Source organism: Quercus robur, chromosome 5 (genome assembly GCF_932294415.1).
Source record: "Quercus robur chromosome 5, dhQueRobu3.1, whole genome shotgun sequence".
Taxonomy (NCBI): Eukaryota; Viridiplantae; Streptophyta; class Magnoliopsida; order Fagales; family Fagaceae; genus Quercus; species Quercus robur.
This window is the reverse complement of record NC_065538.1, coordinates 40,266,221-40,286,074: the sequence shown is the minus strand read 5'-3', so window position 1 is coordinate 40,286,074 and position 19,854 is coordinate 40,266,221. Positions and strand designations below refer to the sequence as shown.

General features: G+C 35.0%; 1 long non-coding RNA gene across 1 annotated transcript; it reads right to left on the bottom strand.

Annotated features, from left to right (window-relative positions):
* Positions 1-11,475: 11,475 nt before the first annotated feature.
* On the bottom strand, positions 11,476-14,291 carry LOC126725909 (uncharacterized). The gene is made up of 3 exons (XR_007655632.1): positions 14,121-14,291; positions 13,713-13,798; positions 11,476-12,974 (listed from the first exon to the last, which is right to left on the bottom strand). It is a non-coding gene; the product is annotated as an uncharacterized LOC126725909 (long non-coding RNA).
* Positions 14,292-19,854: the final 5,563 nt, after the last annotated feature.

Below are 19,854 nucleotides of genomic sequence, written 5' to 3'. Positions count from 1 at the left end.
AGACGTGAGTTTGGGAACAGTGACAAAACTCACTCATACCTAATCTAGAAGCTGTGAAATACTTGCACATATATACCTATAACCTGAAACACTTGCACACAAACAAAACTTTCATTAAGCTTATGACAAGTTGAATACAAGGTACGTACATAAGCAAGTAAAGTGCGATCAAGTTTGTAAACACTGTAAAACATGTAAGCATATCTTGATCAAACAAGGTCAGTTATTAAAGAATGACTACAATGAACATTTAACAATGCTTATCCGGACATGCTATGCAATGAAGAACAATCACAATGATCAATTGCATGTCCAACACACAACCAACGCAAAATACATGAAGTATATGCATCTAGGATACAAGATCCTACAAGGGTACAAGTGTGAGGTACTTAAGATATATAATCAACATCTAAAAGCACTAAAAAATGCTACAAAGTGTTGAGATAAACACAAGTACTAAATATAAAATTGAAATATAAAAACAAAGTACTTAAGCTTTAAAGAAGAGCAATAAAAACGACTATCCAAGAGTTATAAACATTAAAACAGTTTAAACCAAACATAAATAATGCTAAACCGCCTGAATGAACCAATGTATTTAAGGCCTAAGTTGTGCTCCCCCTCAACTGTGCAAGCTCCCCCTTAAAATTTTCTCCCCTTTTTTTACCGGAATGGCCAAAGAGGCTAGAACTGGTCGGACTCTGAATTTGATCCTTGCCTCACAGAAAAATCCTCGATCTATGAAGATAATGTAGTGATCTAACCCTGGATGTATGCAAACTAGTCTGCAGTGTGCTGCACATGGGAGTCTAGCATAGTATACAGCTGCTCTACTCTGGCAATGAGGCGATCAAGTCTGTCGGGTCCTCGTGCTGGTGCTGAAGATGATGGCTGAGTTGAAGTCTCTGGAGCAGTGGTGAATCTCTCAATTTCCTCTTCTATATCTCCAGCCTCTTCCTCAACTCGATCCCTTGGTATTTGAGACACATCGATTTTGGATCCTTTAATGTGAGCTGTGCTTCGAGTCATAGTGTGTGCACCAATGGGATATTCTCTTTGTTGTACTGTGAGATCGCTCAGAAGTTTGAGCTTCATCTTTGCAATGAGACCTATAATAAGAGTAGGGAATGGCATGATTATCCTTGAGTTCCTTTTAGTGATGCTCTTGGTCAGAAGGTGGAAGATGTGTCCACAAATATCAATCTCTTTATGTGTGAAGAGATCGTACAAGAAGATTGTCCTTAGAGTGAACAACGTTGTCAGGTTGATGACTGGATACAGATTATGGGTCATCACATAAGCTAAAGTCCTCATCTCCGGATTGAACGGAATTGTGTTCATGGAGGACTTCTTAAGTGTACCACCAAGAATTGTCACCATCTTCTCAATGGAGTCCAAGCGATCATCATATTGGACTGTGATTGGCTATGAGGGAGGACGAACTTCCAAAAACTCTTGAATGCTTTCCCTTGTAATCACAAACTCTTTGTGTCTCACGTAGCAATTGATGTGGTCTCCATTTACACTAGCATTTGAGAAAAACTCTTTTATGATCTCCGAGCTTTGTCCATGACCTTTCTTTGAACTCTTTAGAGATGCAAGTGTCCTTAAGGGTATCCAATTTCACGACCCTTTCCACGATAATCGTGACTCTTTTATAGCAGTCATTGTAAGCCAAATTTGCTTCAACAGACTTGAAGTTGTCAGAATTTGTGCGAGCATGCTTGGAGGATTTCTTGGTTGCTAAATGGTTGGTTGGAGACATCTGCACATGCAAACAGAGAACATAAAAGGAAAACGTGTGCAAAAACACAAAAATAGAACACAAACATGATTAGTTTCATGTTAGTCCAAAACAAAAGTAAAAGTGTTTAAAATAGAGCACAAACATCTTAAAATAGAACAAAACCCAATTAAAACAACATGCTATAGGTGCTAAAACATTTAAACATGAGCAAAATGCAAGAAAGTTGTAACTGTGCATGTGTGTGCATCTGCTGTGCATGTGTGTGCATGAATTGATGCATGGTGTGTGCCTAGGTGGTGCATGGCATGGCATTGAGGCACAAATTGGGCAAAGTGTGTAGAACACACAGCCATTGACCAAAACATGTCAAGCATGTTCAATCAAGGGTAACCCCAAGCAATGGAACTCATTTGAGTACAATTTAACACAAAAATGCCACTTAAGCATTTTGTCAAACACAAAGCATGCAACACTACAAAACACCAATAGACAATGCATGAACACATGTAAAAATGCCTTAATACATTATTAAAATGCCATAAGGGGCCAACACAGATACACACAAGTGAAATAAGACACAGCCTAATAAAAAATTTGAAAATATTTTGGTTAAAATCAAGAACCCCAACCCATTTTCGAAAAATCCCCAATTTAAAAAAACCCTAAGATAATTTTTGCATAATCTAAGTGGAAAAGATGAAAAGAATGTTAAAAACATACCTTTGAGATTGATTTTGCAGAGATTTGCTTGAAAGTGATGGGGTTTAGAGTAAAAATCAGTTTGGGGTTAAGAGGGGTTTGAGAGAGGCAAGGCAAAGGAAATGAGAATGTTTAAAAAACTATCACATCAGCCTTATAAAACTAAAAACATGCGTTTTTCGCAGGTTAGGCAGTCACAAATTAGTCGCGAAAAACACCGCTAAAGCATAGAAGCTTTCACGAGAAGTTTTTAGTTGCGAAATAGTCGCGATAGCCTCTGTATGAAACTTGTGTTTTTCCAGTTTTTTTCTAAAAAACATTTCACAAAAAGGGTTTAGCTGCGAAATAGTCACGATACTCTTTGTATGAAAATGAAATTTTTAGAATTCCCTTAAACACTTTTCGTAGGAAGCTCTAAGTCGTGAGCTTCTTGCGAAACTGCTTTTGAACTAGTTTTTGAAGAAAAAAACAAAAAAGCATTTTAAACAAAAACTTAAAAAAACGAAAGTATAAAATCACTTTAAAAAACATATAAAATACTCAAAAATTTTTTTAGGTTTGATCAGCAAGTAATTGAGCATACACATCACATTTGAACATGTACAATCACACAAATGAGATAAGCATTATTTGAACAAAGTCTTGTGTGTTGTGGGTGAGTATCAAATGTGGAATAGTTCTTAGACCAGAGTGAAGCTTCAATGATCAATTCAATTAAGTCATACACAACAGGTACTAAATCAAGTGGTCTATCTCAATTATAGAAACGAACATATATGACCTCCTACAAGAAAATGATTACAAATCTTAGAAGCTTTTCAATTGGCTTCTGCACAAATCATAACATTTGATCTTTTTGAACAATACATCTCCTTTTTGAGATTGGTGCTTGAAATTTTTTATATTTCAACATTGAGAGTTAGCCTTTGGCTTTTTGAGCACTACATTTCAATTTAAAATGTTGCTTTCCTTTTTCCTAGTCAAATACTAGTATGTGCGATGGCTTTTGCAGCTCATTATCTCTTTTCATTTTGAGATTTACATTTGTTGAGCTCTTTAAACAAAAACATAAAAAAAAAAAAAAAAAAAAAGTGGGAAGATATATAGGCACAAGTTTATGCAAGTATCAAGACCATCAAGACTATTGACCAATCATTCATGACAAGCTTGAAGATCTATTTACAACAATCACACATAGTTTTCAAGATTTCTCCCACAAAGATATATATGCATACATAACAATCTAAGCTCATAAATGCACTATGCCATTAGTACGAAAGTACTAGGCCAAACTCACATGTGAAATACATAACACAAGTGATCAAACTTTTTAAAGATTTTTCAATTTTTATGGGTTTTTGAATTTTTGAACACACTAAAAAACAAGACAAGAAAAGTAAGATCAACAAAACAACAAGTACAAGAAAAAACTTGTAAAAGAAACATGCTATAAACTGGAAGCAATAACACAAGAGAAATGTGTATGTCATGATGCATGAACCTGTGACCCTAAACATCAGAAATATTAATGCATGGGCATAAAGAGTGATCATGCATAGGTACCCTTCTTCACCCACTCTTTATGGGTATTTTGGGTGAGAGCCTTAGATGGCAGGGTATGACCAGCATAACTTTCAAACCTCGAAGTGAAGCTAGCAAGGCATAGTGATATGTTCTTCAGCATTTCCATAACGTCTTCAATGAGATGTCCTTCACTATCTCCCTTAGCTTGTGCTTCCCTTGGTCTTCTTTTAGAACTTTCTTGACCACGCATAGATTTAGCCCTCTTGAGTGCATGAAGCTTGAAACAATTTGGCCTTGTGTGCCTTTGTATGCCACAATGATGAAACACATGCTTCACATGAAACCCCTATTGATTTTTGGGTAATGACTTCCTTCTTTCCTTTGGTCTTGCACCAATGGTTCTCTTTACTACAGCAGGGGTCTCAATCTTAGGCTTCACTTCTTTGAGTTTCTCTTCATTCTTGGCTGAAACAAACCTTACTTCCTTCTTGGGTTTGTTGTTAGAACTTCCTTCTCTGGTATAGCCTAAACTGGTCTTATCATGTGAAGACTTTTGAGAGGACAGCACACTGTCAAGTTTCTTGGTGGAGATGCGCTTAACCTTGACATTAGCTTGGATAACCTCAAGTTCAAGAAACTTGATCTTAGAGTAAGTTTCAACCAACTTTCCCTTGAGTCCTTCTACTTCACACTTTGCTTCCTTGAGTTGCACAAGTATACACCTATGTTCTTCTTCAACTTTTTTCATCTTTTTCACATCAAGATTCGCAACTTTGGTGTATTTACCACAATCTTCCAACAGCGAATCATATGCTTCTTATAGGTTGATTTCCCTTTCATTTTGGCACACGTCTTCATCATTCGATTCTTCAATTTCCTCATCCTCGGAAAGATCACCAAGTTCATCAACTAATTTGCTCAAATCATTCTTTGAATCAACGAAGGCAATTGTCATGAAGGCTCGATAGTTCCCCTTACTGTCACATTTTCCTTCAGTGTCTAAATTTGAACTATCAAAATCACTAAGAGTAGTGGCAAACATTTTGCACTTCCCTCTTAAGTAGTTAGAACACTCCTTCTTGAGATGCCCATGACCATTGCATTCATAACACACAATTCCTTGAGGGGATTGAAACTCCTTTCCATCTTTCTTCTTAAACTCCTTCCTATCACCCTTGGAGGATGAAAACTTTCCTTTGCTAAATGGCTTCCCACTATTTTTCAACTTCAGAAATTTTCGGATGTTCTTTGCATGGAATGCTACCTCCTTCTCCACATCATCTTCTTCAGAGGAGTCATCCATTCTTTTAGTGATGGCTTTGAGGGCAAGAGATTTGCTCGTCTTGTGAGAAGGCAGTCCTAGCTCATATGTTTGGAGAGATCCAATGAGTTATTGGATTTTGATCTCATCCAAATCTTTACTTTCCTCCATAGCTGTGACTTTAGCTCAGAAACTCTCTGGTAGTGACCTCAAAATCTTTCTCACCACCTTAGCATCCTCAATCTTCTCATCGAGATTAAGCATAGCAATTATGATTTCGTTGAGCTTATTATAGAATGAGTCAAAAGCCTCATCATCACCCACCTTAAGCCCTTCAAATCTGGTGGTAAGCATTTGGAGCTTCATGTCCTTGACTTTCTTGGTACCTTCATAGATAGTCTCAAGAATCTTCCAATCTTCCTTGGCTGTCTCCACATGCGATATCCTGTGAAATTTATCAATAGACACACCACAGAATATAGCGTTAATAGCCTTATTGTTTGCATTAGCCAAAGCAAGAGTTGCCTTGTCCCACTCGGACTTGGCTGTCGTGGGTTTAACATACCCATTCTTGACGGAATCCCATATGGACTCATCTATAGCACAAAAGAAAGCCCTCATACAAACCTTCCAAAAGGCATAATTGCTCCCATCAAAGAAGGGTGGGGCATTGAGTGATTGTGATTGGTCCATCACAAAAGGGTCAAGGATCACACTTAGGTAATAAAACCACAGCGAGTGTACCTGCTTTGATACCAATTGAAAGCTTGAAAATATGTTAAAACACAAAAGCTGTTTAGACCTCCAAATTAAAAATTACGGCTTGATAGATTTTACTCTAACTTATACTAAGTGCGGAATAAAGTAAATGTGAGCGGATAAACAAATAAACTACTCTAAGCCATATTCAATAAAACACAGCAGTAATATGAAAGCAAAAAGAGTAGAGAAGAAGAATGCAAACACAAGATAACATGCTGATGTGTTATCGAAGAGGAAACTGAAGTACTCGGTGTAAAACCTGGTCGCCACCTCCAAGCGGTAATCGATCCACTAGACAATTAGTTGCGATACATGGGTTAGTAATAAACCCTCCAAGCCTAATCTACCCGATGCACCTAAGCCCTCCAAGCTCCTACTCTAACAAGGCTTCTCGGAACCGTGTCTTATCTAGCTCTCCGGATCCCACAATACGCTCGATTGCATCCTCCAAAGCCTGGCTTCTTCCAATACTTTCCAACAGCACCAAAACCTTACTAAACACTCTGAAAGGGTGTGGTAAGTGTTTGGGCTATCAACCTTTCAATGGTATGGAAATGGAGAGGTAGGAGTTGAGGAAAATCCACAAGCAAATGTATAGAGAATTGTGGGTATAACAATCTCTAACTCTCAAGGTTTGTGGCTAGGGTTTTCTCTCTGAAGCACTCCTCAACATCTATGGGTAATGTGGGTATATATAGTGTAGGTATAGAAAGTATGTATCAGAAATGACATTTTGGCAAAATAGAATGTTTCGCGAGGTATCTCACAAGGAAGCCTTACTCGCGAGACACTCGCAAAACACAGCTATCTCCATTCTGTCCTGACTCTTCGCATTCCAATCATGTGTAGGGCACATGCATCACTTCGCAGGATGCTTACTCGCGAGCTACCTGCGAAAACACTTTAGTCTTCAATGCCTTGAGTCTTCACACACTCTCTCTCTGTCACACAAAACCCTTACAAATAAAGCCCACACGAAATACAGGATACAAAAGATTGAACATAATTACAAACAAATTTGGCACAGAATAAAAGCTAACAAAACACATAGTTGTAAATTACAACTTTACAATCTTTCATGGCATTGCCTTATTAGACTAATCTCCCTAGTCAACTCTTGATTTTGACGGGTTAATTTTGCCATAGCAGCTACCATGGACTATACATGTTGGATGGAAGGCAGTTGCATGATAGGTGTTGATTATCGATCACGGTGGGGATTACTAGAAACATCCCTACTCTCCTAGTGGCCTGGGCTAGTGGCCCTTGATCTTGTTCAAACCATACAGCCTTTTGTTGGAGAAAGCTAAATTGCAAAATACAAAATTAATCCTTCCCACAAATGGTACCAACTAATGATATACAGAAATTAGTAGGCTGAATGCTCTAGGTTTCAATGATCAAGTAATTGCTTGGCAGACCTAAAAATGAAAACACACGATCAAATGTGACTGAGGCGGACTGGCCAAGAACCCTCCGATGCTTAGGTTAGTTTCTCTCTTAAATTCTGGAGTTCCAACTTTTTGGGAGTTGTCCAAAAAACTTACCTTCATTTGATATGAATGAGTGTTTATATAGTGTGCACTTGAAGTGGTTACTTGTCTTGTAACTTCCCCTATTTTTGAGGAAGTCAGAAGGTTCAAGGTTAACTTCCACAACCGCTATAGGAGTTAGAATATTCAATCTTATCTTCCATAATTGTCATTGGAAGTTAAGTACTTAGTAAGAAGTTATAGCAATGAACCTTGATCTTACTCATGCCTTGGGATAGTAACACATGAATCAATTCACTGACTCTTGTACGAGTTTTCCTCATGGATGACCTGTGTGCCTATGGACGACTGTCATACTAGGTAGAGCCATTCTTGCTTTCCTGACTTGGACAACTCTCATGGACGAATTGGAGTTGGTTCAATTTTCAGCTCACCACCAAAAACTATTGCCTATTTTCACATAAACTAACCAAAAATATATTCCCTTTGATTTTATGATAAGGCAATTGAAAGTTCAAATAGTGTAAAAACACCCTTGAACATTTAGACCCCCAATTTACAAATTAACCAATTCAAGTTTTATGTCAAACAACTAGTGTGCGGAAAATGAACAAAAGCTATAAAACAGAATTGGAAAACAATCTAAGCCAAATTAAAATCACAATCCACAGCAGATAATAAAAGGCAAAGATAAAAGGGAAGGAAGATGCAAACACAAGGACAACACGCGATATGTTATCGAAGAGGAAACCGAAGCCCTCGGCGTAAAACCTCTCTGCCGCCCTCCAAGCGGTAAACAATCCACTAGAAAATGTAGTTGGGATACATGGACAGCAATAGACCCTCCAAGCCTAATCTATCCAGTGCACCTAAGCCCTCCAAGCTTCTTGCTCCAACGAGGTTGCGCCGAACCTATTTCTTTTCTAGCTTCCCGGATTCCACTACTTGACCATAGCATCAACCAATGTAAATTGGTTCCTTCCTAACTGTTTCCCAGAACACCATACAGCCCTCTCACAGTAATGGATATGGTGAGAAAAAGGTTTTGGTAAAATGCCTCTCAAGGATTTAACAATGGAGAGGAAGAGAGTTGAGAAATTTGAAGAGACTCTTATGTAAAGATTGTAGATGAATCAATCTTGTTTTACTCTAGGGTTTCTCTCTCAAAATTCTCTCTGGAAGCTCTCTTTCATTTGTGGGTATGAGGGGTATTTATATTGGGGTGAGAAAAGAATGTGAAACGTCAGGTTTTTCAAAATAGGGGTGGCTCGCGGCTTGGACTTGCGGCTTGACTGAGTCGCGAGTTCCAGCCGCGCGATAACAGAGCGGCCAGTTGTCCTATTTTGTCCTGTAGTGCTTCAGCTAGCATGACGCTTCAACTTCTGGCATGCTTGGCACGTGTGCTGCTTCTGGCAGCTTGCAGCCGCGAGTCATTCGCGAGATCAAGCCGCGAGACTCTGTTTTCTTTCACAATCTTGAGAATTCGATCACTCTATCTCACTCACTACCCTTACAACAAACCCACCAAAATACAGGGTTACTAAATGCTGAAATACAAGCAAATTTGGTATGGAATAAAGCCAACAAGATGGTTGATTAAATTCAACCTTACAGTAACGGCAAATTACAAACATAAACAAAAAATAAGAGCAATGTTAAAGAATTAAATATTAAATGTTAGCTATCTATTTTTTTCATATACATACATTAGCCTCAATACTTTATCAATATAGGAATTAAATATTATTTCTTCCCATTCACATTTTTAATCCTAAATTCTACAACCACCGAGCATAACCATAACCCAGCAAGGCTTGCTCGCTGATAACTAGCAAATGCCAAAATCCACTCAACATTCACAAAGGATCTAAATCATAAAACCACTAAAATCAAACAACGACAATAAGAAACCAGATCTGACCACCACTAGAACCATTAGATCACCCCCATAACACCACTAGAACTGCCAAATCTCACCACCGCACTACCAGCAAAAACACCAAAAACACTAGATCTGATGAATAGAGAGGAGAAGAGAGACATAGCAGATCGGTCCTCCACTAGACCATATTACACCACCATCGATCTTCCATTGCACCCACAAGAAAACACCACCGTACCATCACTAGACCAATGCCTCACCCACTGAAAAGTCCTTGGTGAAGAGAGAGGAGGAGAGAGACAGCTGAAGACAACGAGAGAGAAGAGTGGCAGTCAGACTAAGAGAGAGAAGAGAGGCAAAGAGAGAAAGATGAGGGGAGAAGAGAGAAACGAGGAGAGAGAAAGTCTAAACTTGAATAAAAAATATTCTTTTTTAATGTAGCGATGCTCAGTGCCTCACTACAAGCAGCGAGGACAATATGCATCATTAAAATTTTTTGTTAACTTATTGAGATTGATGCACGCATATTTTAGTTGAGTTTATACAAAGTTTTGCTGAAATGTTAAATTAGTGTGGTTAATGTGAATGCTCTTATGTTCATAATATTTTTACAACAAATCTTAGGTCGCGAGTTGGTTACTAGTTGTTACTAATAAGCAAAACAATAGTTTCAGTATTAGATTCAAATTAAAACCAATAATAATTTATCATTTAAAATTTGTTTGTGAGAGTGTTGTAAGAATGTTGATTACATAGCACTTCTCAATAAACAAACCAATAATTATTCTAGGTCAGAAAATGAACAGGAAGAAAATAGGAAACTGCTTCAAAAATTCAATTTTTATGCAACCTCCCCAGAAAGCTCCCAGTGGTCCATTTACAGGTTTAGTCCTAAAAAGCTGGGATGAAATTCTAAAGTTGCGAAAGTTTCTAGACATACAGTGAGGCACAATATTAAATTTAAGATTATAGCCCCATATTGACTGACCATTTACCAATGACGTATCGACATTTTGTGCCTACAATGTTAAAAGCGAATATGGAGTATCTAATTAACTATCTATTAATATACTAGTCGCTAACCTGTGTAATGTACAGAAAAACTATTGAAAATAAGATTTTAAAAAGAAAATTTTATTAATTTTAAAATATTTATTTATGGTAGTTTAAAATATTATTTCAAATCTTCGTTTCACACTAAAAAAAAAAAGTCCTATAGCCGCGTTTTTAAAATGCGGCTATAGCTTATAAAAACATGGCTATAGGACCATTTGGCCTATAGCCGCAGCTTTTTAGGCTCATAGTGATCATTTTATTTTAGTTGGAATAACTTATATAATTAAATGAAATTCTTATAAATAAGAGATGACATTAATAATATACCATATAAATTCTAATATAATAAAACATTAAAAAGCATTTAAAAAAAATAGGTGATGTGGAAAATTGTGGAGCTAACAGAGGATTCGGTTTTATATATATATACTAGTCGCTAACCCGTGCGATGCATGGGAAGGCTATTGAAAAATAGATTTAATCTTTCTTTTAAAAAAGAACTTATTTTCAATGGTACAATGTGTTTGGATCAGAAAAGAATGTGTAAAACCAACCATGAAAAGTTCTTAAAAGGGTCAGAAACACATTAATTTTGTTATATAAATTGTAACTTACACCACGTTTATAATAACTCTAAATTTATAGTATTTATCTTTTAGTTAAGGTTGTATTAGAGTGGAGTTTCTCTATATCGAATGTGTTTATAATTAATACTTACACATTTTCATTTCAATGGCCAGTTAGAGAGGGTTATTGTCAACAAAGTTGACCAAAATGACATTTTACACTATTGGATGTTTGCATCACATTTTTCAACACCCAAACAAAAATTTTGAAAGAAAAATTTGAACAATTATTCTACACGATTCATTCACTGAAGAGCCAATATATATTTAGCTTGCTTCTAAAGCGCACAAATCTTTTCCCAATTTTCGATTTCATTATTAGTTGCCTCAATTTCATACTGCTACACCAAATACCTTTTTTTATGCGTACTTAGAAGCCTAACATTCCATAAAATCATCTTGCCCAATATACACTTGGCCACAAAAGCAAACAGCCCCAAAAAATCTGCAACTACTTCACACTCTTGGCTTTAGTATTTCACAATTACTACAACCAGCCATTGAAAAAGAAAAAAAAAAAAAAAAATATATATATATATATATATATATATATGAAGCAATAGTAACTTTTAAAGCTAACATAGTGATGTTTGAGGGAACATTTCAATATGTAGAATGCAAATCAAACTAAACCCTTTGGAAAAATCATTGCTATAACAAATGCATGTCCTCCCATTCTTCTTGCAAGCCAATAGTAGTTGCAAGAGTTATCAAGATTGCTCAATGCTATATGAGCATTCCACCTGATTGTCAGTTGATGTTTTCAAGTAAAAGTCACATTTGCACCAAATCTAAGCACCCTAACTCACTGGCTTGATGAAAGAAAGCACAAAACCTCAGTTGGAATTTTTTTATTACAAAGAGGCAAGTACTTTAGCTGGAAAAAAAATAAAAAAAAGAATGAAAGAAAATGTTCGTCAAAGTATCCTTCACGGTAAAATTTATATTACTGCCCAAAACAACTACAAACAACCAAGACAATTAAAAAGTAACAACACACACACACACAAAGCTTCATGTGAGGATTATGCTTAGTTATTCTGTAAAAATTTAGGTGATCACTATTTAGTCACTTAAGGTACACTAAGCACATAGACTTGTTTATATTTCATATAAGATCATTTAATATTAAAAAAGTCTATACTGACATACCACTTGCAGTTTCATTACAACCTAAAAAAACTTGGATTTGGTTAATAACCCAAAACAAAATGAATTCTAACCTAAATACCTTAATCAAAACCAATCCAACCAAAATATACAAACTTAAATCATATATAATAATAAAATAAAATAAAAACATTTATTGGTAGTGGCACTTTTTTTCTGGATATGGGTTCTCATTTAAACTCTAATTTTCTTTTCTAAGAAACTCTTCCTTATCTGTATATATCTAATTGTGGTTTCTAGATAAGCAATAAGTAGTTCAAAATTCATAGTTATCATGCTTTTCATAGGAATAACCCACCAAATTGTTCAAAAAGTTTTTCATAGGCACAAACCATAACAGAAAATTACGAAAGCAGTAAATGATAATAAACCAAAACACAAAACTCAAACAATATGATCCATATAAACAAAAAAATACAACAATTCTTTACATCAAAATGGTAAAGGTTGAGCATGAGAAAATAAATTCATAGCTATAAATAATTACAAATATAAACGCATTCAATTTTTTTTTTTTTTTAAATAATTCAGTGATAGGAAATTACAAAAGGCTACAGTTATAAGAAAAATGGGACGATGAAGATCATTTGACAGTCCAAACTCTTTTTACAAATCAAACCGAAGAAGCAAATTAAAAGGAAGCAAAAACTTACAAAAGGATTTTAAGTCTGGCAACTTTTCAGCAGCAATTGCATGATGGTGATCTTACCTATCATATCCACTTTTGGGTGTTTAAAACTTTTTTCTACACCTACACATCAATCATACTATCAATGTTAACTTTGGTGCAAATAGCAGATCACTAATTTTGTTGGTCCATGATTGTAAGAATTTACAAATAAAATAAAAATTGAACTGCTAGCTTACTATTGTTATAAGGTAAGGCAATATTTATAACATTTGAATTAATATCAATATCAATCGATTGTTTTTATTACTAAAACACCATTTGAAAACATTACAAACACTGGTGGGGAAAAATGCAAGAGACAACAAACCATATATAAAAACAAAATTTGTAATTGAAACTCTCATTTACAAAGACATCACCAATCACAACTGAAATCCCTTAGAATCAAGAAAAGTTAATTTTTGGGTTTGACTGAAATTTGAAACCATCTTAAGTCATATACAAGGTTTATTGCAAGAGGATCATAAGCAAAAGTGCTTTTGGCTTTTAGTAAATTTTTGCTCTACTAAAGCAATTCAGTGCCTTAGTTTTTTGGCTTTAGAAATTTCCAGGTTTTGCCAAGTGGCGCATAGAGTTGAAAGGGCTCTCTACAATCTTCTAGGGAAGACTCTTTACCATACATTTGATCATTTTACAATTAACTAATTTGGCCTAAAGTATAATGAACAATATAAAATGAAATTTTTGAATAAAAGCAACATTATAATTTTATCAAACAATTTGTAAGCATGTAACTAAAATGTAGTTACCATTACCATTAAAACAATATTTCTAACGTAAATACCATCAATTACATACAGTTGGGTTGATGTTTGGGTAGAAAATGCCTGAGAAGTTCTTGGAGGACTGTTGCTTATTCATCTGAAATTGTGGGGCAACACCGTCTGCAATAAGTGAGCACACATCACATAGCTATATATATATATATTAAAACTATGTACATGTTATGTAATATTACTAATTGCATCACATTTGGTTCATAATTCATTTTATCCACCATGCTAATATCTTCTAGACTTCATCCTTCTAAACTTTTGTTCATATTCATTGTTCATAAATGAATAAATCATTTATATTTATCACGCTATAGGGTGGGGAAAATCGAACCCAAACATCACGTATTAAGTCTAAGAGGGATTTCATTAAACATGTGGAATGCAATAAAAACAAATATGTAGAACAGTGCAACTTTTTATATGAGCTTACCAATAAAATCTATTGTGGCCCAATTCATTGTAGAATTTTTTTAAGTTGTACGATGGCGAGAGTATGGCCTGACAGGGGTAGTGGTCTTCAGATTTTTCTCCATCTCTGCTAAGCCAAAAAACTCGCTGACCCTCTCTCTCTAGCGACTATTCTAGAAGGCATAATAACCTTTTTTTTCCTATGCTAAGCCAAGAATGAATATTTGTACAATGAAAGATCAAACAAAAATGCATTTTTTTGGAAATTTTGATAGTTGCAAAATGGGTCAGATTGTAAGAGATGCTATTGTTTCTTGATAAAAAGGAGGGTTCTTTTCAATTTCTAAAGAGGCAAAATTGGTTTGCGATTTTGGATTTTCTTTTTCCTATATTTATTGGTTTGGAACGGAACATGCAAATGGAAAGAAAGAGGGCCGAATTTGGTAAACTACACAAAAAGAGTATCTGAAACAAGAAAATTAACAATGTTATGCTGACCTTGTGTATATGGAGCTGCAGAAACGAAACGAACAAAGCGTGAAATGGGGAAGAGTAAAGACACCAAATTGATCCATGAAGATCTGAAGAATAAAGACATACACCCAAATATCCCAAAGATAAACCAAATCTAAGATAGATAACTGATATTAAAAACCATTATAAACCAAATTCCTTACTCAAAAACGAATCTAAGCCAAAACTTGAATTCAATTCAATCTAACAAAAATACCCAAACCTAAATCATATTTGACCCTAAATTTAAAGAATCAAAAAATCGAAACCCTACTGGTGGAGAGTACAGGGTCTGATGGAGGTAGAGGCGTGACTGTCTTCTTAGTTTTTTTTTTTCCTCTCTTCACTTTCTATGGGCAAAATTTGCCAAACAGTGAAAATTCTGAAAAATTTTAGCCGGACAGCATGCGTTCAAACTTATTTAGTTAGTTAGACTGTTTTTGAAAGTCGAGTTTGGCAAACTCGACTTTGGGCTGAAAAACGAACACTATAGTGGCGTTTTTTTAGTGGCTATAGCAGCGTTTATAGAAAACGCCGCTATAGGAAACCTATAGTGGCGTTTTTGACAAACGCCACTAAAAAAAACGCCACTATTGTGTTTGCTTTCCAGCCCAAAGTCGAGTTTGCCAAACTCGATTTTCAAAAACAGTCTAACTTACTAAATAACTTTGAAAACGTGCCACGCGCCTAATTTTTTCCCACAAATAGTCTGTTTGGCAATTTTTTCCCTTTCTATGCCTCACCGGATTTTTCTCTATATCGTTTGCTCTCTAAAGTTTTTATTTATTTATTTTAAATACTGAGAGTCTGTCAAACGGTGTTTCAACACTGTGAAGCATAATAGTTTATCACTTTTTTAAATGGATAGGTGGCATGAAGCTATGTAGCCTAAATAAGCAAACCATACAATTGTTTAGTGTTTTAAAGTGAATGTGTCAGTAATTTATGTAGCCACGTGGTGCAATGAGCATTGGTCAACAAAAAATCAAACGTTTCGGCTATTAGTTATTACTAGTCGCAGACCTGCGCAATGCGAAGACAAATATGAAACACAATGCAATAAAAAAAAGTTACCTCTTATATTATTGTGTGAGAACTATTAGACCAAGGTGTAACCATATATACTTTTTTAATTACTATAAAGATACATGCAAATCAACTCTTATAGGTATATTTTTCTCCTAAACATAGATCAACATTTCCTTCTTTCTCATAATCCATAAATCATATATCATAAAGTGAAAATATAAAATAAAATAAAATTCAAAAAACAAAATTTTTTTCCATCATATGAACATTTGAATAAATCCCGCAATATATAATGTTAGGTTCTAAATGTTTAGAACAATTGGCAAATTGTGAACATAAACTTGTCTAGATATAGATCTTAGAGTCTATAGGTTTTATTAGACAATGCTCAAGGTGATTCAAGTCAAGATTCAAGAACATACAAGCTGTAGAAAGAAGATTTCATAATCTGTCTGACTCGATCGATCGAAAGTCGTATTTGCAGAATTTTAATTAAGCCCAAACAGCAGTTCAAGCCCATTTAGGATTAGGGTTTCTAATCTACTTCTCCCAGCATATAAAGGAAACCCTAAGCACGTTTTTGTGTGGCTTTTCAGAGAGAAAAGAGTGTGTCTTTTTTGTATTTAGGGTTTTGTTCCTAAAAGGCTTTCTTATGTTTTCATCCAGTGCTATTCCTTGAAGAATCTCAAGATCCGGTATTGTAGAAGTTGTTGCCTTCTCTTGTCATCAAAAGTGTTGATGATCTAAACCTTCAAGGGTGGTCTTGGAGTCACAAACAGGAGTGTTTGTGTTGCTAAACCTTTGAGTGGGATCTCAAAGTCACAAACGGGGGTGTTTGTGTTTTACAAAGGCCAAAGAAAGGAGGAGTCTGTGGATTCGGAGCTTGCACGTGGTCGTGTCAGTAAGTTCTACTGGTTGGTAGCATTAGGAAGTCAAGCGGGGGTGCTTGTAAGTCCTTTTGTATGAACTTCGATTCTTTCTAGTGGATTTGCTTTTTACCTTGAGGATAGCTAGGTTAAATCCTCCCCAGGTTTTTTACCGATTTGGTTTTCCTGAGTGATCATATCATTGTCTTATTTATTTTCCGCTGCTATGCATGATTTGATCTTTATTATTGTGATGACCTAGACTTGTTTAATTGGACTAAGTAACAACTTGGCTAATTACCTAGGTTTAATCAATTTGTTTAAGGGGTCTAAAAACAAACAAGTGGTATCAGAGCAGGTTGCTCTTTTGTTTTAGATCTTTTGATCTAAGAGCTGATCCTTGACCCCTATTGTTATGGATAATTTGAAGTGTCTTTCTGATCATGTTTCTGCTCATGATTCTGTTGATTTTATTGATGCCTATGAAACTCTTCGTAAGGAATTATTGAAATCTATGAAAATTGCTAAGAAATTCAAGGAAGAGTTAAAATTGGCTAATCTTGAAAAAGAGGAATTGATTGTTAGATTAGATGAATCTAATAAAAAGAATGAATTTTTGAGAAATCAAATTTCCTCTCAAGATGAGAAGATGAAAAGCTTGGAACAAGAGTTAGTTGAATCTAAAGCTAAAATTGAAAATTTGACTAGTACCAAGCCTGCTATTGATAACAAAAGTGTTTTTGTTTCTCTTAAGCCTAAAACTGAGAAAGTTTATATCCCTCCTTTTAAGAGGAATAATAAAGAAAAGACTTATTTTGCTAGGTTAGACAAAGGTAAAAGTTTTGATGTAGACGCTGAAATTTCTAAACCTAAGTCTAAACCTACTGTTAGAGAGCATAATAAATCTGTTTTTGTGCCTACTTGTCACCTCTGTGGTGTTGTTGGTCATATTAGACCAAATTGTTTTTTGTTGAGGCAAAAACCAAAATCTGAGACTAGACTTGTTGTTAGGAATACTGATGTTCCTAAATTTGTTCCTGTTTGTCACTTTTGTGGTGTTTCTGGTCACATTCGTCCTAGTTGTCATAAACTGAAATTTAAGCATTCTATGTTTCAGTCTAGGATTTGTGATGATATATCTCCTGCCACAAGTCCAAATAAATTGTTTCATATTCTTTTGAAAAATTTGAGTTTGTTGGCTTGTGAAAGGAATTTGCAGGATTTCAGTCTTTCTCAGAAGATTGGTGTAATCCCTCAAATACACTCTGCTTCACATGGATTTTCACCTACAAAGTCGAAGACTCGTGCTAGATGGGTGAGAAAAGATTCTCCAAGGTGAGTGTTGCTAACTTGTCCCTAATTTAATTCTTTTAATTGTTTGTGGACATGTCTTGATTCTGTTTTTGGTTGTTTTGTTTTTTAGGTTGTTTTTTTTCTTAAAAAAAAAAAAAATCCAAAAACATTGAAAAATTTTCAAAAAGACAAAAATATTTTTTTGAGTCTTGTTTTATTTTTCTTGAGGATTACATGAATTATGATATCTCTCTTGATTTAGAACATGCTTGACATTGTGGAGAAATTTGAATAGTATGTGTTCTATAAGTGCTAAGCTATTTCTAATTTTGTGTGAGTATGTACTAGTTTGTAAATGTACTCATGGGTTAATTAAGAAATTGATATTTCTTGTTTGGGTACCCTCTATAGCTTAGTTAAGCACTGTCATGCATTACATTTGCATTGTTCATTTAGCATAATATGTGCTTTTTTGTTTTTGGTCATAAATTTTTTAAAACCGAAAAGAGTTTTGTATTTTGCATTTCACATCTTGGATTTATAATCAAGGATTTGCCATATTATCTTTACATAACAAGTTTATGTACCTTGTTTAGCCTTGATGAGCTTACTTATTGCACTTTACTAGTTGAAACTTTGTAGTGCATGTTGTGTGGGAAAGATGTTTATGGTGTTTATCACTTTGTCTTAATCTTGAAGTCACATGTTATTTGACTGTCGGACTTAATCCTTTTGAGAAAGGCATAAATAACCATCTCACCACTGTTCACTAGCCAATCATGAACACCTTAGTGCATATCATAAGATTTTGTGCTCGAGAAAGTGTAGCACATGCACAAAAAGAACATAAGGTGAAGCCTCGGTTTAAATTGCTTAATACTTAAAATTGGTGTGTACTATTAGGCTTGATGCCAAAATCACATGACTTAAAATTGGTGTGTATATTATGAGGCATAAATTCAAGAAACTTACATGATTGCAAGCTTATGATCTAGGAGATGTGGGAGTTATATGATGTAACTCTTTAGGTGATAGTCTCTTTTAAATTCTATGTGATAAATTTTGTAGACTTTGTGATTGATTGTTATTCACATATCATCTCACATGTATTTCAAGTTTTTGCTAGTTGCACACACTACACAAGTTACTCTTTGCTAAACTTGGTACATTATATTGTGTATGATCTTGTTGTGGCCATCCAAGATTAAAGTTCCTTGATTTTGATGCAAAATGTGCTTAATGTTTGAGTTTTGGAGACAAATTGGTTGAAAAACTTGTTTTTGGAAGATCGTGGTTGAATTCATGTGTTTTTGAAAAACTTTTAATCTCATACTCATGCATTTCATTCATGAAATATTGTGCTTTGAGGAGTTTCTGCATTAAATTGCTATGTTTTTCAAAAATTTGATTTTTCCATGCATCATTTATGTTTAGGATTCACATGTATTGCATTGTTTTTGTATCTATCTTGCAGTTTTGCAGTCATATCTCTCATTGTTTTTACACATAATATGCATACACTTTGCTACATTGGGTACTCAACTTGATCAAAAAATTGATTGATTAATTTTTTAGCTATGTACTTTCTAGTATATGCCTTTTTTATGTGTGAACTGTAAAAAATATTTTTCTTAAGAGATATGATGGATAATCAATGTGCAAATATTTTCTCTACTCATGCAACTGTTTATGGGTCACATAGTGCCATGTTTACATTTTATTGAAAGAGAGAATATTTTTTCTTCATGTGTATCCTCAACTTAGTTTTTTTTAAAAACTTAGTTTGTGTCTTTTTATTTATCCCCACCCCCTTTATTTTTCCCCAAAACTGTTTTTCCCAAAACTTGTTTTATTTTTCTTATTTTTATAGGTGGAGAATTTTTTTTTTCCTTTGTGGTTCTTAGGGGGAGTTGTTGCTCTTCATAGGGGGAGTTGTCTCTATTTTCTCTTACTCTGTTGCGTATGTTTTCTGTCTACCTTCTGATTAGGTAGACTTTGTCAATACGTGACAAAAAGGGGGAGACATAAATGAGCTGTTTGTTTTGTTTAGGGGGA